Source organism: Corvus kubaryi, unplaced genomic scaffold (genome assembly GCF_017639235.1).
Source record: "Corvus kubaryi isolate FWS band 111438036 unplaced genomic scaffold, C.kubaryi_AGA036_p1.0 37256, whole genome shotgun sequence".
Classification (NCBI taxonomy): Eukaryota; Metazoa; Chordata; class Aves; order Passeriformes; family Corvidae; genus Corvus; species Corvus kubaryi.
Genome location: NW_024581076.1, coordinates 4,165,530 through 4,185,905, shown reverse-complemented (window position 1 = coordinate 4,185,905; position 20,376 = coordinate 4,165,530). Strand labels below are relative to the sequence as shown.

Genomic DNA, 20,376 nt, shown 5'->3' with positions numbered 1-20,376 from the left:
TTAGCTAAATAAATAGTACTACAGATGAGTATTAAAATACCAATGCCTTACACTGCTGCGTGGATGAACCAATAGTTTCTAGCAGGCCACATTCTTGATATAAGAAGAATAAATTACTAACATCAATTCCAAAATTCCTAATAATTTACAGAATATATCCTGTGTTATCATTTATAGGGTGTAACTCTAACAAGGTTTCAGTATTTATGACCTGAAAGCAAGGAGTAAACTACTAAATATAGCTCATATTGTACAATGGAAATGTCAAGCTGGCAAAATACCTACCTCAAAGAAGAACATTAAAACCAAGCCTCCCATTTGAGCAAGAGTATGTGATCTAGAATAATTAGAGACGTGGTATTGCTTCTTGTGCAGATCACTTCTTTTAATATTGGTTATCTATTTTATTGGTACAATCACAAATCAGTGCAGAAAGGTAATGATGTCATCAGTTATTTACGCCTATAAAAACATTTCTGTAATAACTTTAAAAAGAGCTAAGTACTGGTCTATAGGGAAAGCTGTAGAGTCTGCAGTCCAGCAAGTAGAGCACAGGCATGAGTGGCATTTAGATGACCCAAAAGGCTACTTGTTGGTGGTTGCATCACTTATGACATACAACATTAAACTCCCTTCTGAAGGCTCTCTTGAGATGGAAAAATTGTTCATGTGTGGAATTAATCTTAACTAATTAATTAATTAATCTAACACCCCAAAATGGGGTGGCCACAGCCAATTAAGCCAATGCTTACTGAGGGTGATCCCCAGCCCTTGCAAACTCCAAAATCATCCCTGCCCTGTCTGGCAGATTTCTGTTAGGCCTAGGCCCAGAGTATGATGGAGTCCAGACTGACAGACCTGGAACTGTGCCCTGTGACTGGCACTGATAGCTTGCCTATTGCAGTCTTTACTCCATCTCCTGTGGCACCACATGGGGCTGGATTGGCCTCTGATTTCTGATCTCTGGACTGAATCTAGTTTAACTGAGGCATTCACTGAAAAACAGGAAATGGACAGAGATGCCTTATGCACAGCCATTTATGGTCACATATACTCTGGAACATGAGAGTCCAGATGCCGCTGTACTGCCATCACTTCCTTTTATTTACCTGAAGAAAGCCCCAAAACGCACATGGGGCTCCTCTGAAAACTTCCAGTGTTCACCACTGACAGCAAAAGAAGGTTGGGATTGTATTACAGATCCTCTATATCATCTTGCTATGCAGAGGCTGAGTTGGAGGCGCTTGAGAAAACACTTAAGGTCTTGCCTTAGAAAAATTATAAAAGAATTCAATAGTTCTGAAGCAGCAGAGGAGAATTTGTGTTCAGGACTACTCTGGAGTTATGAGTTCTTTCCTGTGAGGCTGGTGCGACACTGGAACAGGTTTCCCAGAGAAGCTGTGGATACTGAGCTCCTGAAAGTGTTCAAGGCCAGGTTGGATGGGACTTTAAGGAACCTGATCTAGTGGAAGGGTTGGAACTAAATGATCTTTAAGGTCCCTTCCAACCCAAACCATTCTAGTGATGCCTTAGGTTTTAACTTTCATATTTTTCAAATCCTGTACTGCTTAATGTGTAACTCTGAAGTTTCTTGTAGCCTGTTAATTTCTGCTTTCTCATGCTAGGTAGACATAACAAAGCCTCCCCAGGCCTGCTCTCCAAGGACACTCAGACCGTCCTAGGCCCAAAATGTGTAAATCAACATCTTTAGAAGGGGGGTAAGCTTGGGGAAATTACATCATTGACTGAAGCTTTAACTGGAGAATTAACCCTGATATGCAAATGAACCAAACATAAAAGTGGGAAGAACTCGTGACCTGTTGTCCATCTTGGGGTCCATTTTGGAAGTAGCCTCTGGCTCCCCAGAGTGTACCTTTGAAGGCCTTTCAAATAAATACCTACTTTATTCCCTTACTCCTGTCTAGTCTCTGTTTTTAGGTGGCCACTTCAGGCATCAATACGACTCAATGATCCCACTTGATCAGAAGATACCTGAGAAATTGGAATAAACTTTCCGTGGCTATCCTTTTCTTTTTGTAATAACTACAGAAGGAGACTAAAACTTCACATACCTTTTAAATGACAATGTAAGGTTGTCATCTATCCAGTTTTAAGGAATAAAACAAATAAATTTAACCACTACATTAAGGCCTTGTTCTACCTGTACAAACCTCCTCTGCTATCCTCAGCAGATTTGTTATGGATTCAAAGAAATACAAAGAACAGAGGTACAACCTGCTCTGAATCAGTGTAAAACCCCTGCATTAACACCATAGTTCCAGTTTTCCCTCAAAATACTGTGACTTTTCCCAATTGATTTCACTGAACTTATTCCTGATTACCTTCAGCACTTGAGAACTGAAGAGCCCTTTCCGAGCACTTCATAGCACTGCTTCAGGGCTGCAAACCTCACATTTGCCATTCCAGCCTTACTTTACATGTTGATGAATATCACATTTCATCACCCAGCTACTAATAATCCACAAAGGATTGCCTGCCATCACTTTGTTTTCAAAATTCTTTCAATAATAATTCTTTTAAATCTGGCCTTTCTTTGTATGCCTCTCCTTTATTCAAGGCTCATATACAGGTGATATTAAAGCACACTATGCAATCCTTTCAGACTGCATTACCCATGGGTATGGACAAAGGAAAAGTACCTCAGTGTGAAAAATGAATGTAATATACAGTAGAAATAATCTCTGGATCTCAACTTGGCTTCTGAAGGATTACAGAGCAAAAATCAAATTTTATTTTATTTACTAATTTATTGCCTCCAGTTAGCACGTGCTGTTCCAAGATGCTTTGGAATTGCTGTCAATAAGAATTGAAAAATCTGTCTGTATAAGGTTCTATTGGGTAGCAGTGTACATGTTGGAGCAGACTGTTTTTCCAGAGAAGATTGTCACACTGGTAGCTTTTTTAGCTTTCTGAATGTTTATTCAGATAATAAAAAATATTTAGGAGAAACTGATAACCTGACAATATCCATTCATGTTCTTCCCATCCCTGACACTGCTGCAAGCCTGATTCCCACTTCTTCAGAAAGGCTATGAATCAGAGTGGCTCATGATCATATTTGCAGAAATCACACAATTACCCAGGTATAGATTTATTCAGGGAATGAAGCCCTCATTAAGAGCATATAAGGCTCTAAAGCTACAACAGACAACATCCCTAGTAATCCAATGCACAGTGTCTATTTGATATGGCATGAAACAGCCTTGTAGAGAAGATGCACTTCTGACTGGCTTTAGCTATCTTTTTACCACCAGGTTTGAAAATAGGCCTGGATGCAGTACCAGCAACTTTTTGCTTTCATTCTTTGCATGATGAAGTCTAAAGATGACAGCAGTAAGTCTGAAATGCAAATTCATAAAAACCACATGGAAACAATATAAACTATATTATAATGTGTTAAAGATATCTTAACTCACGTAAGTGAATACTCTACCAAACTTCTGAAATACTGCTGGGAGTTGGAAGATCACATGATAAGCATTGCAGTATTCTTTTATTGCCCTGTCAATCCCTCCTCATCCTCACCATTAAGTCTTTCATTTATTCAGTTGCCTCTGTTAGTCCCTGTATCCCTTTTCATAAAATGGAATCCAGGGATTTTTCAGGCTCTATTTATCATACAGTAGAGCTTGAGACATCATATCTTTCCCAGTAATTTATAGCTGTGTGACTAATAACTCTGCTTTTCAATGACAGTGCAAACTCAGCCAAGATAGAAATATCACTAAGTTATGACCACTTGTCTGGGATACAAAACTTCACAAAAATGAGTTTATGGTTTCAGTAGACCACTGTTCTCAGCAAGACCCATTACAATAGACACTAATAACTCAAAGATCAGACTAGGCTAGCAAAATTATATTCCTTAGATAGTCTTCTTATGATTCCATGTCACAGACCTACCGCACCAGTTCTATAGATCTGACAGAATAAATAATTCAGGCTTCATGGAAGTGCTATGAAGACATGGTCTTTCATCATCTTACAAACACTTTTTTTTCAGGAGAAATAATTTTCAAAGATAAGAAGCTAAAGCAAATGCTAAATTAACGTTTTTAATACTGATGTTACTTGTATGTATAGAGGCAGAATTCTTCATGTATTTCTATGGCCATGCCAATAATCAGATATAATTTCCTTGACTAACTAGGTATGTAACGTACTGAATATGTATACTGTATGTGCTTAACATCTACAGTATTGCATGTATTCTTACAGGTGGCATTGTGGTTTCACCTGCTAAACATTTGTTTTGTGGTATTCAGTGCTTGTACAGTCCTTCACTGAGTTGTGCCAAAAATCCTTTATGTTAACTATAAACACCAACCAGGATAATTAAACCTGATATGCAGCATACTGAATATCAACTTGCAATACAATTAGTAAACAGCACTTAGGTCTAGGTGACATTGGTTGTACTCCTGACTGCTCTCAATTCTGTTGTTCTGGACAATATCTCTTAATGTTTAGTCTTCCTGAGTGATATAATTACAGATTTATAACTGCCTACATAGGCCTTAACTTTAAGGGGCAGTGGGTTCAGCTGGTTGCAAGTTCTTCTAGTCACAGATGCTCCCTGAGGTGGAATCATGTTACCCCAGAAACTCACTGTATCCCACTAGAGTTAAAGTAGTCAGTAAGAAAATTAAATTGCCTAAAGCTCCAAGGAGAAATAGTGTAAGCAAAGGGGACTGGTAAACATAGAGGCAGTTTAGGTTTTTTATCCATAATTCCAACCTTAAAAGTTATATTATTTAATCTAATTTAATAATTTCAGTGCACTTTCTATTATCTTTAGCTTTTAAAAAACTATTTCTATTTCTTCTGGAAAATTTTCAGTTTTATAGATGAAAACTTGCTTGACATACTTTTTTTTTCAAAAAACTAAGAATAGTCACTTTTTCCTACCTTCAGTCTCACTCACTGATAAATTGTTTTGCAGAAAACTAGCATGAAATCTAAAGAAGCACTAAGTTGTCCAAAGTGCAGGAATTAAAGGCTTATGTGCAAAAGAACTTGACAACTTTTCCCATGTCTCCTACGTACAGTTTATTTGTTTATGGCTTATCAGGAAACTAAGCTTCCTGAAGGTACTCGAAGTTGTGCTACTGAAGACAGGCAACAGCTGACAGCAAGCAAGCTGACAGATTCTTTGCTTAGAATGCAAGAGACAGCTTTTCAGCTGAATGATGGAGGTATCTGGTTCCAACATTAGCCTAGAATTCTCTCCAACTCAGCAAAATGCTTTAGTTTGACCCTCTACTGTGAAGTAGGAGGTTTAAATCCATCCAGGAAATTCAGGAATCTAACCTACATATATATTGCCAGAGAATGCTCTAATTGCAGAGCTCTTCTGCAAAAAGGCAGGCAGTGGCTTTTTCTCCCACACAGTGAGCCTTTTACACACTTTTTACACTTATGTTCCCGGCTATAGTGGCAGGGAAGTCAAGGAGAAAGGTGGTTTACTGGATACAGCCACTTTGGCACTCCCTCTCTGCCAGTTTAGCCATTCCTGGTTTAGTCTACTAAACACTACCACAAATCTCACCTTTTGGCATCCACCTTTCCTCATTCACTCTCCTTCAGCTTTGTCTCAATTGTATTCTTGAAGCCAGGCGACTACATCTGTGTGTTGTGGCTGCTGTGGCAGGTAAGGCCCTTAGGGGCCTTCATGAAATTGCATTGTCCCTATTTGTATGTTTCTCCCTTTTCTCACCATTAGCTTTTCTGTTCACTGACTAGTTTCAAGCCTGTTTTACGGAAAGGTCAACACCTGAGAAACATCTGTACATACAACACTTGTAGCAGTGATCAAGCAGATCATCGAGCAGATGACAAAGCTAAGAAGAAAGAACCTATTAACATCCAAGTAAACAGTATGGTGATGCAGGAACTAAAGATGTCATCAGTGCTAGAAAAACTAAGAGGAATTAATTTCCTCTTTCTTCCTCTTCTTTCCCCCACTTACTCACCATGAGAAAGCTTCACTTGGATCTCACAGAGAGAGACACCAAAATAGAACAGCCATGGGATACAAATCGGCACAGCAGACAAGATCTTTTGGTTTCGTGTACTCAAAACACTACTTGGATCACTCTATTCCTGATAATAATTTCACACAAGAGTATCAGAAGCAGCCATCAGGCAGCCATAAGGACTAATTGTCAACAGATAATTTATGGGAAAGATTTTGATTAGTTCTGCTCACACATTGTCAATTCACAGCCAGATTCCTACTAAAGAAGTAATTCACCAGGTATTTTACACTCTTTAAGAGTATACAGGATATTCACACTTTCACACTATAAGAGATTAAATGGTTGCTATCCCACAGTTAACTGTAGTGGCTCCTTTGGACAAAACAAAATCAATCAATCCCACACATTTTCACAGGAGGCATAAAAAGTTTCCAAACTTGTAGTAAATAATTTGAAAATGCTTCCCTGAATATTTTCGCTTTTTCTGTTAGGGCTAGTGAAGCAGGATGTTCTGGCATACAGCTGGAAGGATGATGGCCAACACTTGTATTTTTGTGTTCTGGCCCCTTATAAACAGGTGTTCTAAAACAACAGATGCATTTTATAAACCCAGAGATTATCAGGGTTATCGGAAAGCAACAAATGTTGAGGAAAGTTGTAGCTTATTTAGCAACAGCTTCAGTTTCCTATCTGGAAGAAAAAGAAGTAGACCTGTTACGGAATTTAAGAACCAGATCAGAACGGGGGTTTCGACAGCAAAAACTGAAAGAATGTTACCTAGTTCCCACAGAAAAAATAAAAAATAGAAAGAAAAAGAAAAAAAGAAAATGAAGACATAAGAAGCAACTTTATGAAATACCAGAGAAAAAAGAGGTAGCATTTCAGTTTGTTGCAGGCATAAAATCACAGAATCATAGAAAGGTTTGGGTTGGAAGGGACCTTAAATATCATCTCATTCCAACCCTCTTGCCATGGGCAGGGAATCTTCCACAAGACCAGGTTATTCAGAGCTTCATTCAGCCTTGGGATGGAAAGTCCACAAAATCTTTTGATGCATAAATTTTTTTGAGTCCAGATGTATAGTAGATGGTGAACAGGGAGGACACTGAGAAATCAAGGAGTTGTCTAAAAGCCAAGCAGCTATCTTGGCAGACTAAATGTCCAGGGGCTTCACTAGACCTCTTCTTTTTAGGTTGGCCTGATGGATAAACTAATGAAAGGCAAAACTGAAGCAACAGATATACTTAATGTATACCCTAACAAGCTTGTTTACAAACAAACTGAAAATTTGCTTTCAGCTTTGAGCGGTGGAAAGCACAAATTTAGTAATGAATGATGCTTCATCATTGTCTTGCTTTGCTCATGAATGAGTGTAGGAATTACGTACTCTGCCTCAGATTCACATGGAATGTCTTCATTTCATTTTCTCAGCCATCATAATAAAAATATACTGAAAAGAAATATAATGTTTCTTTTCAGTACTTAGGTTTTTTCACCTTTATGCAATAATTGGTACCATGTAGAAAATCATCACTGTACCCCTGCTAAGACAGGAAACAAGGCCTTAAAACTCACTGTATTGAATTTTCTAAAAAACACCCGTGTAGCAGGTTGATTTTTCATTTAAGTGGAGTAGTATAAAAAACTAAGGAATTACTCATCCTGCTGAGGTTCTGCCCGTGCAGTGCAACAGTTGCCTGTAGTGCTTTGTTTCAAGATGCATCCTTGCAAAGGCTTCCAAGCATTCAAAACACAACCCCTTTTTCAATTATTTCAATTGCAGTAGGATCTGCTGTGCTACGTTTTCTTCCAAAGCCAGAGGAAAACATTGTTCTGCCTATAGGAAATCTACAAAAGTCAACAAGACAAGGTTCCTCTGATGTTGAATTACATTGAACTGGTGTAGTCATTACTCTTACTCTGAAGGACCAGGCAGATTCATTAGTGCATAATGTATGACCATTCATGATGCTCATGCAGGGGGTTGAGGAAAAGCAGTAGCTTGCTCATTGGTGTGCTACTCTTGGAGGTCAGAGGCCAGCTTTGGTCTGCTGCAGATTGAGATATGAGAAATCATTTAAAATCTGCCTGTATCTAGTGCCCATCTGAAAAGTTCTGGGCATTGGTTCAGACCATGGAGCCAGTGAGTCTAACCAGATCATCTGAACATCTCCTTAGGACCAGCCCTCTCCATTTACCTAGGAGTAAGGTAGCTGAAATGCCACCAAACTGGGCCATGGAAAAAACTGTTGAGCAGTACAGAGGAGTGTCCCGGTGCTTCAAATAATGTTCTGGCTTTCTTGTTTAGTCTTTGAGTACATCGACAGACACACTGCCACAACAATTTGCTCTCCCTATCCCTGTAACCTCCTACAACTAAAGGAAAATTGGGAGATCCTACAGAACATTGATTATGAGCAGAGGCTGGGAACACAGGAGTCACGGTTCCATCAACATTCATGCTGAAAACCACCAGTTCTTGCAAACCAGCAAGAGCAGATGTATAACTAAGTACTACTCCTTAATGCTGGGTTACTACTGAAAAAAAATGTTTGTTTTCTTCAAGGCTTCTTCTAAAGGAGTTAGGCCTGCCATATTTCCTGGAAGAAAAGATTGCAGCTCTGTACAAGCCTTTGATAACTAAGTGGCCTACTGAGAGGATGGAAATAATAGAGAAGAACCTGGTTTCCATATCTCTTTTATCAATTTACAGACGCTATAAATATCGATTTGCAGCCACAGCTGCAGAATAAAAAGATGTCTGTTTTCTGTATTGGGCATCCTTCACCCATAAACTGTTCCAAAGCTAAACTCAGTGAAGACAAAATGAAAGGAAATGTGTAACAGGAGGATTTCACACTAATGAATTTAAGGTGAAAAGTTTCAACCCCATTGTATTTATGGCCTGGTTTGGGGGCCCCAAAGCAAAGCTCTGCCAAGGGAAGAGCCCTTACCACAACATTGCTCCTTCTTGGGATCATCAGTACAACACTGAGGTAATTTTAGCTCTCCATCTAAAATAGCATAGGAATAACAGTACTACTGTAACTCATAAGGACAGCAGAAAGAACAGGCACTCTGAAGCATCCAGATCCTATGTGATCAGACAGACAAAGGAGGAGAATAAACTTTCAATTTTATTGTCAAAAAAACTAGAAGGGAGCAGAACTGGGTTTTCCTTTTTTTTTTTTTTTTTTTTTTTTGGTTTTGGTTTTCTCCTTTTTTTGAGAGTTTGTTGGGGGTTTTTTTGATGAAGCATAAAGCTTTTTCCAAGTTCTTCTTAGGAAAACAAAGCAAAGAAAACAAAGACAGTCCTTCCAATGCCACAGCTAGACAAGCTCAAACTTGGTAAAAATGCCAACCTATGTAAAAATCAACTGAGTCCTTTCTCTATTACAGTTTCATGGTGAAGCAAATCATGTGAGCAGTGACCTCACTGAAAATGACATTTTTTTATATATATATATAGTCTTTGAGCTTTCAGTTTTAACTATCTTCTTACTGCTCTACCATGTTTTTTGTCTTTTTTTTTAGTGGGGGGGTGGGAGGAGGCACATATTTCCAAAAAACATTAGGGCTGAAGATGGCTGATTGGAGCCAAGAGTCAGGTGAGCTCAGCTGAATTTGTGGAAAAACAAAAAGTCCTCTTATGGTCATCACAGAGTGACTGAAAAACACCACTGGTCTTATAGCTCAAATAGAGCTCTCAGCAGGTCTTTGTCCCCATGCATACTAAGGTTGCAGACCAATTTTTTTCATGCCAGAAGCCCATAACTCACCCAACAGCTATTTTTCTGCATGGGGCGAAGAAGGCGCATTGAAAACATGAGTTAATCATTGGAGGGGAAAGCAAAACAAAAAAATGGAAGTGAGGTTTTGTTAAGAGTTTTAGGCTGAACAAAAAATGTTTGGGATTAATTATTTATAAATACTTTACAATTAGCATCTTAGACAGTTTTCACTTTATGTGCTGTGCCACTGATTAGATATAACTTCACTGAAATAAAATCAAACCAGAAATTTAGCCCATTGTAACGGATCTTGTTGTTCTCACAGGAAATTATCCAATGTTTCCAGTATATTTGATGCTCAAGTTTATTTTGTCATTCAATATAGGATGACCTTGGCTACCAGTTAACAAGGGACCTTGTCTACATAACAGAGCTGACAAATGGCACATAAAAGACACTGGAATATACATAGTACTTATTAACTATGACTAAATCCCACATTGCACAACTTTAAGAATGAGGACTCATGTTCTGTAATCTTTCATTATGACTGCAGGTTTTTATTTCTCATATAGTGTCACAAAAAACTGGAATGAGAAGCCTCTGCTGAAGTGTATAAATCTAAACGAAGTTTCCTTATGCACTGAGATTACAAGCTAGGAAAAAAATGGACAAAACAGCCAACTAACAAAATGGAAAATTAAAAGCTAGACAAGCTAGGAAAATAAAGAATGTGACTCTTGGCAGTATTTGTGAAAACCACCCAGAAAGATGGTGTAGAAATTGGACTAGCAGAAGAAACTTAGCTGTACCACAAATTCTGGCGTTGCAAAGGCAGATATCACTTCTCAGTTCCACCATAACAAACACAACAGTACACAACTGGATAAATGTGGTTTATACATATAAAAAGTTATTCAACAAGAGGGGAAATAATCTGCTTTGTGAAAGCAAGGGTTAAAGGATTTCTCTTCTCATTACTTCACATTATTTTTCCTGTGTGAAGAAGTGCATTTGAGTATTCCATGGATTACATTTATGAAGGGAAAAGAAATCTTTTGGATGTAACCCCAAATACAGAAGGAAAAAAGAATGTACAGCTGGCAGTATGTGACCTGGTTTCTGAGTGTAGAATGGGGGATAATAACTCAGAGACACCACTGGCTTCAAAACCCACATTGTTATAGCTGAAGATATAATTTCTGATAATTCAATTTTTGGTACAGCTTCTCTGGGCCCAGTGAAATCCAAAGAAGTCCCACTATGATATTTTATAACCTGAAGGGTACGTGCGAACTCCAGAGGTGCTGATGGCATTACCTGACAGAGTTGCAGAAGCTTGTTTTCCAAAAAGTGTGCATAATTTCACCAACTACTTTCCTGTGCTCTGTTTTCTAGATGGAAGATTTTTCAAGCTTCAGACAAAAAGAGAACAAAAGTGTTTATTACACCTGAGACAGAAAAACCCTTTTCTACCAGATGACCTTTACACTTGTATGCATTTATTGCCCAAAAATTAAAGTGGGAAAATACAAATTATTTAAGATGCAGTATAACCAACATTTTTTTCCCTTCCCTAAGAGCTATTGTCAATACTACAGAAACTTGAAGCAGGTACAGAAATGAAGTTAATTTTAACAATGATTCCATGGTACAAATGAGTGTGTTATCACATTGTTCTAGGCCCAAATTCTCCTCTTCTTAAACAGTATTTTCTGAACTCTGCTTCCAGTTCCATGAAGGCCGATGCATACATAAAAATTAAATAGTTGAACAATTAGCTGCATGACTGCAGCCTATATGAAGTTTGATATAACATTTAAAATGACATTGCAGTCAACATCTTTAAAATGCCTGTTTTCAACAACCTAGACTTTGAGAGTGTTTAAGATCTTCTAGTACAGCAAAAAGGGGCATTTTCCATGAGAAGCAGAGCTTTAACAAAAGCATTTTAAAAACTTTCATTCCTATGCAAACCTTACTTTTTAGCATACTTAGACATGCACATGAAAATATGCAACTTATTTTTTTCCAGCTTGCTCTTCAAGAGTGGCACAGTTGCAGGTTTAACTTCCACTCTTAGACTGAGACAAATTGCTCTGTCATTACTATTTTATTTTTACAGTCATTCCAACCTAAAATTTCCTCTCAGCAGTGTGGCTTTTTATTAGCCTTTTGAAAACATTGGGTAAGAAAATTCAAACTATAAAGCAGCCATTACTTGGTTATTGATGCTAACCCTTTGATAGGTCTGAGGAAGTCAGGTACATTATGTCTGGGCCTTTGAACATTTTTTTCCTTTTCATTTCAGCAAGCATTAACATCAGAGACATCAAGCTCATCCTTTCAGCTTCTAATCAGTGTTGTGGACACTTTTATTTCAGCTACTGAGCCTCTCTGCAGCTATTGGGAATTTCAAGTTGAAATGTTAATGATTATAAAAATGTCACTGAGATGACATAGTGCCCCTTTTTGCTGCCTACAGTTTTGTAGGAAAACAAAGTTACTGAAAGTAGCACTTGTTCATGCTGAGGAAGTACAACATTTCTGCTACCATCTTACATGTGTGCACTGACTTTTTAGAAAAGACACTATCTTAAAGTACTACTACTACTAATAGCATAGATCATGTCCTTCCATAGTGAGCTTCCCTTATGCAAGTGAGAATCTGAGACCTCAAGACTAGACTTTTGTAATGGTGTTATTTTTACCTCCTCTAGAATACCTGTGTTGTCCACCAGACAGATCCCACAGAGAAGTCAGAGTGAGAGAAATAAAATTTACTTTCTTACTGAACATGTTGAAAGTCAGTATTTGTTCTTAAATGATCAAGCTTAGCTTTGCCTTCTGTTCTTCCTCTCTTGTGACCAAACAGAATGAAATAAAAGTGAAGAAGGTGTTGAGCAACATGGAGCTGTTTGGGATCACACTTTAAACCCCCAGAAAAAACAAAAACAAACAAAAAATTCCTTTGGTACAAGCCAGGATTTTAATATAAGTCCCAAATTCCCAGATCTCAGAATCCAAAAAGAATATTAAATCTCATTATTATTAACCCCCCAATAATTTACAAAATTAATAAAACTTGACAATACTGAAAAATTTAAAACTTTTGTCCATTGCAGAAGTAGACTAAAGAGCTTAAAAAGTTTTCTTATTTTTGCAGGGGAATAAACTCTTTCTCTTCCACCTGCAAGAAAACTTTGATTCGGGGTGAAGGGAGAGACAGTTAGGTACTTGAGATCTAAATGATACCAAGAACTCATTGTTCCTACTCATAAAGGCACAGGCACTGCTAGAAAGAATATCGAAATAATAATTGGTCAAGACTTCTAAAGCCATTAACGAATTTCAACATGTTACTGTGTTCAAATATTGCTCAAATCTTTTTTGTTTACTAGTTGTTTTCTTGTATGAACTCCAGAATACTTCAGTAGTGGTGGAATATTTTGACCAACCTGGCTGAAAGCATATATGCAAAAAAACTTAATGCATAATTATGGTTCCCAGAAAACATCATAAACTCCAGGATTTTCATCTCTTATCTATGCTGCTAAAATATTTGCAAAAGGCTTTATTAATAATCTCTGCAGTCAAAATCAGGAGCAAAACCATTTTTTCCAGTTCCAATACAAATTAATTGGTATAACATCTGCAAAGTCTTGCTAAGACTGAGCACTGATGAGCAACACCACTATTCCTCCATCACACTTTATATATAGAATGAATGTTTAGCAAAAGCTGAATAAATAGTGAGGGTTATCTGCCATATTACAGCTCATTTTGATATATCATGATATGTTAAGCTCTTAAAATAGACCTCATGCATCTTAGTTTAGAAACCTCTAAAGTTTATGATAGCTTTAATTGATACACTTCTAAAGAACCAAGTCCTCATCATATCATTGACTTTATTATATGAACAGGTGGGGCTGAAACTCATTTCTGGAAGGACAAGTAAGGTACAGTTTTACTAAAACCAGTGGGTTTCCCTTCCACTCTACACTACGTATATTCTACAGCAGAAACTGTTTCCATTTTGCCTGCATCTTTCTAGATGGGTGATGATGTTTATTTAGTGACCAAATTTGGACTTTCCCATAATTTATGTACAAAGACTTCGGAGTTCTCAACTGAATGCTAATTTTTATTCCCAAGCCCTTCTTGCAGTAATTTCAAAGGAATATGGATGCACAAATCACAGAATTATATTGATTCTTTCTGGTGACACTTGTCATTGGCCAAAGTGTGCTGTGGATTTACTCACAAGTTCCTCTCTAAGCAGGGGCAGGGCTGTTTTCACAAACCTCCTTGGCAAAACAAGGCACACAGACTGGATCCTTCTGGATTCATTCTTGAATTTTCTTGAATTGTCACTATTCTGACTTAAAGACAGATCTTGTATTTTTCCCAAGATGGATAATGTTGGATAGCTCTTTTCTGCCTTTTTTTTTTAAATGCACCTTGGTCCTCTGCTCATGAAACAGTCTATTTCAATTAGATAAATGTGTGCATACAATGACCAGCTTTGTCTCCAAAGAATTTTGAGGATATTTTTTACAGACTTTCATTTTTCTAGCTTATGAATTCCAGCCTTTTAGAGCATTAGCATTTTTTTATTAATTTGGAATTCCAGTATTAACACATGATTTATTGTTTTTTAAATAAGGAAAAAAATGCCTCAACAATGTCTATGGACTAAAGTTTCCAAAATAATATTTACTTTCTCATCTTTGCAGTTAAATTAAAAGTCAGTAGTACTAACACAAGCGATAGTTTTCCAATAAATGCAAACTACTTTGGCCTTTCCTGGGTCCTTCTAAGACAGCTGACTCCTAGAATAAATGACAGTAGCATTTTCAAAGCTGCTAAATTATTCCAATCCTACTGAAGCAGATACTGTCTGGCATGAAGGATCCTAGGACTGGTGAATCTGAACAGACAGGAGTAACTGAGTGAGCAGAATTCACTGTGATAAAGAGCTTAAGATAAAAGGAGAGATTTATATTGAAATAGAAGCTTACAGTAGCAGATCACTTTAATTTTCTCTGCCATGTAGTAAGCAAAAAGCGTGTAAAAGGTGGGTAGACAGATTTGACTTGTGGATCAATATTCTGTTGATCTCTGGCCACAAAACAATTAATCTCTGCAGTGCAGAATAAAAGTAAAGGGGAATTTAATGTCAAATCAGTTAACCACAATCTGAAATTGAAAAAGGAGTATTGATAATGATGTTCCTCCTATTAAGTGATATCATCCAGAGCATTCATAGCAATGTAATAATTACACAGTGCAGTTAGCTTGATCTCCTAGGCTAACATCATAGCAATCAACTGCAGCAGCGTCTCCACCATTCTGTTAAGAGCTACATTTCCAAAGCCGAGTCTGAACTTCTTAGAGAAAAATTTAATTTCAGCTATCTGCCATAAGCTCTCTTTATCTACAAAGCTCACATTTTGGAGGGAACATAAATCTTTGGAAAATAAATGTAGACACAATACCATCATTATGTTAATATACGTGGAAATTCCATTTGGAAACCATCTCAATTTGTCAGGACTCCAGACAACAATCAGTAGACTTTAAGAGACACAAATAGATTCAGTGTTCTTAAAAAAAGAAAAAAAAACAAACATGAAGGGATTGATAGCGCAGGGGATGATAGTAAAAAAAGAGAAAAGGAGAGGAAACAGATAATTAAGCTCTTCCAAGAACAGGATATTTTTTAAGGAACAGACACAGCATGCCTATTAAATTCATAATGGCGATGATTAAAAAACCACTATGCAACGGTACTAAAATAATAACTGTTTGAAGTTACAGGAATATTCCAAAGACTAACATTCTTACTTCTGGGCATCCTCTCAAGTAGTTGAAAAATCATCCCTCATTTTAAAAAAGTCAGACCTCATCAGTTCTCTCCTGACCATTTGCAGTTTTACCATGAGTTGCTCACATGAATAGTTCAAACATTTTTTTCTTGTTCAAGATGAATCAAGATTTCTCAGTTTTCCTTATGAAAGAGGGGCAGACAAACAGACACACTGACCATGTTGGACTGAGATTTATCCAACTTGATTTCAGTCAGCTATCTGAGCTACCTGAGCAAGAAGTATCACTGAGGTTCCAATACCACCATGGGACTCAGCATTGCCTCCCCACACAGCCAAAATCAGACTTCATGGCATCAGCTCAGTGCAACAGAGACCCTTGCTAGAGCCACATCTACTTGGGTGAATTTGGAACAGAACACCTTCCATTTATCATAGCCACTGCTCTAAAAGTAAGCCAGGTAACATCAAGACTCATGTGGTGGGACATCTCAGAGATGTCTGCTCTGAAACTAGTCACTCAAGGTGCTCCCTATAAACACATAGAAAAGGGTATTTTTTTAGGTTTGGTTCATCTGATCTATTTTAGCTGTCTAAAAGCTAAATCTCAGAAGCTCCTGTTCTTCTCCACTGACTACAAAACAAGGTTCAACAGCCAATTTAGGTTCATATAAGAAATATGAATTTGGCCAGATAAACGCACTGCCTCCTTCTTTCACTGGCTCTCCATGTGTCATCCTGTATCCTACTGCAACTTCTCAATCAAAGCATTCTTCCCTATCATGAACTCTTCTTTTTATTAAAGAACCAGTTATTTACTTGCAACCTCTCTTATTACTGATCCTTAACATCTCTTGACATGAACAGGACAGAAAAAAATATTATTTACAGAAGACTTTTTGCATGAGTTAAACTTATTTGTTTTGAAACTGCTTCATCAGTGACTGACATCATGACTGACTTATATCAGTCATCAGAGATTAATGAAAAGCTCTTAACTCACCGTAATTTATTGTCTGCATCTATAATCTACCCTGAGGAAGGAACATGAACCAGAGCTACAAATATTTGAAATCTGTAGTGGAAGACCAACAGAAAGGGAAAAAAGATAATGTAAGTGCATAAAGGGGCAGTACAGTCAATGAAAAGTAATTTTTCAATGAACTTTTTCAGCGTAAATAAAATATTCACAAGACATACAATATATGAGGCATTCTGCCTCAGCTATTAAAGAGAAAATGTACATATATGTAGCTTCACTGGGAGAGGTAGAGTAAAAGAATTGTTGAGCCTTCATCATAATCTGCCATTATTGACTGTACTAAAAATGAATTATGGCATTTAAGATACTTACTGATATTGGCAAAACGCTTCCTGACTGAATCACTGCACTAGAAATCAGGGGAGAACTATTTAACCAAGGCCACTGGTCCAAATGCAGGTAAAACCCAAATTAGTAATTTCTAAACTGAAGCATATTGGCAAGTCAAAAAATTAATTACTCCTGAATGAATTACGGGAGTAAAATTTTACCAAAATTAAAGTAATGCCACTGAGTACCTGCAAGATGTGAGCATTCTTAAGTACATCTTGCTAGCACAGCGATATTGTGAGCCTATTCCCACTTCAGAGGCACTTACAGCTTAGCTCTGCAGGGCATCTTTTTCCCTGCAGTTTCCTCAAAATGTCAAAGGAGGTGCCAAACGTACCAATACCTCCTCCAAAGTGCCAGACGAAATGTTACTAGGGTGTCTCTAGAGCCAAACATTGACATCAGAGAAGTAACCAGGTTACTCAGTCAGCTCTCAGCAGAGACCAATGTCAAATAAACTTTTACCCTAGCAGTGTATAGCCAGCAGTGATTAGCTCATCAGTGGTTACAGGCAATGTAGACTTTAAAACAGCTACACCCATACCTGTGCCAAAGGGACTTGAGTCAGATGCACACAGGGGATGCACACAGAAGAAACAGAGCAAACAGTTCAAATTCAAATCCATCTCCAACACTTCATTTTTAGACTAGATCTCACTGTTTATATTCCAAGTGCTTTCCCTTGTTGTCGCAATGTGACCTGGAGACACCAGAAAACATGTGGACGGTTCAAATGTTCAATAAAATTGATGGATGTAGACTTCTATTCTCTGAACTGTGTATCAAACTATTAAACATTTGGTGTTACATTCTCTGCTGCTGTAAAGACAAGTAGCTCTACTTAATCCCAGAGAGCTGCACCCACTTAGACCTGTAAAACAATCTAACTTCCTTCAGTGATGAGTTTGCCTGCATATCACTCAGGTCAGAAGCACTTGTCTGTGTTTTCTTGGTTTCTACCTTTTAATGGCTGCACTTTGCCCTTTTCACCAAGAGGGAATTAGCAAGTGAACTCAGAGCAAGATTTTACTTTTGAGTATGAATAATGTTGGTGTCCCATCAGTCCAGCAACACTTCCTTTTACACTAATGAGCCATTAAAATATGTGTAGATGATCACTAATCTTTCAGGAGGTTAACATGAAGCTCGTCCAATTCTAACACTTCCATCACGGAAGTGGGAATTTGGGAACAGATCATGTTTTATTAAAAAGAAAAGGAAACACGTGGAAAGAGAAATGCATTGTCAAGACTTGGGAGTGCCTGTGTTATCTCAGATATTTATATTGGAATAAAAGCTTTCAGTCTAACCCCATTTTTTCCACTGTTTTGCCCTGCAGTGACATCAGCCTTCTGGCATGATTACAGCCTTAAAAATGCACAGTACTGTAAGTTCAAAGATAGGGCAGAGAAGCAAGCGTTAACAGCAGTGGCTCATCACAACAGCACCTCGTAAGAGGCATCTGCTGTGCATCTTCCAGACAATAAGCATGGACAGAGGGAGGCCCACTTTGGCACAATGGAGGTCACCAAGAGGCCCCCAAAAATGGGGGTTCACCAAAAGCCCAGGTCACCAAGATGCATGGTAGACATAGGTGGTGAAGCTGGTGCTCATACTCTGTAACCTGAGTTTTGGCAACCATGAAGAAAAATATCTCTAGTGCAAACATGAAACTCAGAGGGGTTATACAGTGCAACAAGCAGAGTGCATATGGTCTCAGCAATTATAGTAGTATGCAGTTCAAAAACCAAGTCCTCTGCAGAGATAAAGGTGGAATGTGCCCTTGTTTACAGCAGGAAAATGAGGGAAGGTTTGGTCTCCTGCCCTCTCCTTGTGTTAATACCTGTTTGTGCCCTTGGTGACCTCAGCAGACATATTTATCAACAGCCAGTGGAAAAATTGCCTCCAGGTCACAGCATCCCACACAAAGTCATATGCACTAAAACCTCCTTTCTCAAATGCAATCATTCCTACTTCAGTTACATCTCATCCTTTGAGACGGATCTTTACATTCTGATTCATCTGTGAAGCTGACTGGAATTATTCACAATATACAAGAGAGTGCAGGATACCCAGTTATGCTGCACATAGCAAAGGAAAATTGAAAATCAAATAGGCTTACCAACAGCTCTCTGCTCTCTACAGTAACCTGTCAGCACCGCTTCTCTGCAGCAAGTGAACAGCAACAGGAAATGATGGGATGCTGACTGCTCTCTGCACTGCTGGCACCCAATAATATAGTACTTCCTTTGTGGTACCAGAGGAGCTACCTAGACCTCAATGATGAATTCTCTAAGGAACTTGCGAAATATTAGCAGCTTCTTTCTGAGACATTTGGAGAAACACTGAAAAAATAATTGAGTGATCTCCTGCTGCCTGTAGCTGATGCACAATTTGGTGAGCTCTGCAGAACTATGCTAAACAGAAGCATCTGTACGCTTCCTGCTTCTGCTACTCTAGCTTGGCTGTTTCACTGTAGCAACGTAACAAAACACATACCAAATAGGAAAACTGACTGTGGCTGTTATGGAGATTGCTTTATTTTATACTACATTCCTGCATAAACTTTCAGTTTACAAATTATCCCTTAGCAGATCATGGAGTTTTTTCAGTGGTCCAGTTGCTACTCGAAGTTCTTTGTTAGATCATTTCCAATAATCTATTCTGAATGGCAATTAGGAGTGTTCAAAATAGGAATGGTTTTGGCTGGGTGGTGAGCACACTTTCTCAGTTCCCAAACTACCTGATTTCAACTCATTGCAGGCACTCATCAGAAAAAATATGGATCTTTAACTTCTCAAAACTTTTATGGCACAGCCTGATTTATGCAGAAGAAAAACAAATCTCTTTATGTTGCAGAATAGAGAGGAAAAAGCTTCAGTTAAAAAGCCTTTGCTTGTACTTTCCATATGGATATGGCAGTGAACAGTGTGGTAGAAAGAAGCCTCTGTTCTGCTGCCGTCTCTTGGTTTCTAGAAGTAAGGAGAGTTAAAACACAAGAAGAGCAACAGATCAAGGGGATGATAGTAAAACTCCCAGAAACTCATGAAGAAGGATGAGCAGATTTATCTCAGGGGAAAAAAGAAACAAGAGACATTATAATAAAGCCATACAATCAAAGGTGGTTAAGATAGGGTGGATTACACTTTCTCATTCATAAACAAACCTGTGAACACCAAGTCTTTCCTTGTGCTCAGCATCACCTGGGAGAACAAATCAGGGCTTCAGAAGCCCCTTTTGGTCCATGTGCAGGACATGGCAACAGCACCCTGCTCTTGCCTCTGCCTCCAAGTAAAACCACGTCATCGTTTCTGCAAATATCCTAGCAAAGGGCTATTGAATGAATACACATTAATATCTGGACTAGACCCTGTCCAATAGCGGCCCAGTTGCTCTGGCTACATTATTTTGCTGTTAAACAGCTCTAGTGAATCTTTGAGAGT

At 38.1% G+C, this 20,376-nt stretch overlaps 1 long non-coding RNA gene across 1 annotated transcript in view; it reads right to left on the bottom strand.

Moving 5' to 3' along the window:
• LOC121662553 overlaps positions 1 to 19,116 on the bottom strand; it is a 137,047-nt gene extending 117,931 nt beyond the window's left edge. Inside the window, exons 1-2 of the long non-coding RNA XR_006015322.1 lie at positions 19,056 to 19,116; positions 17,478 to 17,633 (exon numbers count right to left, since the gene is read on the bottom strand). This is a non-coding gene — a long non-coding RNA (uncharacterized LOC121662553). The remainder of the gene's footprint in view (positions 1 to 17,477; positions 17,634 to 19,055) is intronic.
• Positions 19,117 to 20,376: the final 1,260 nt, after the last annotated feature.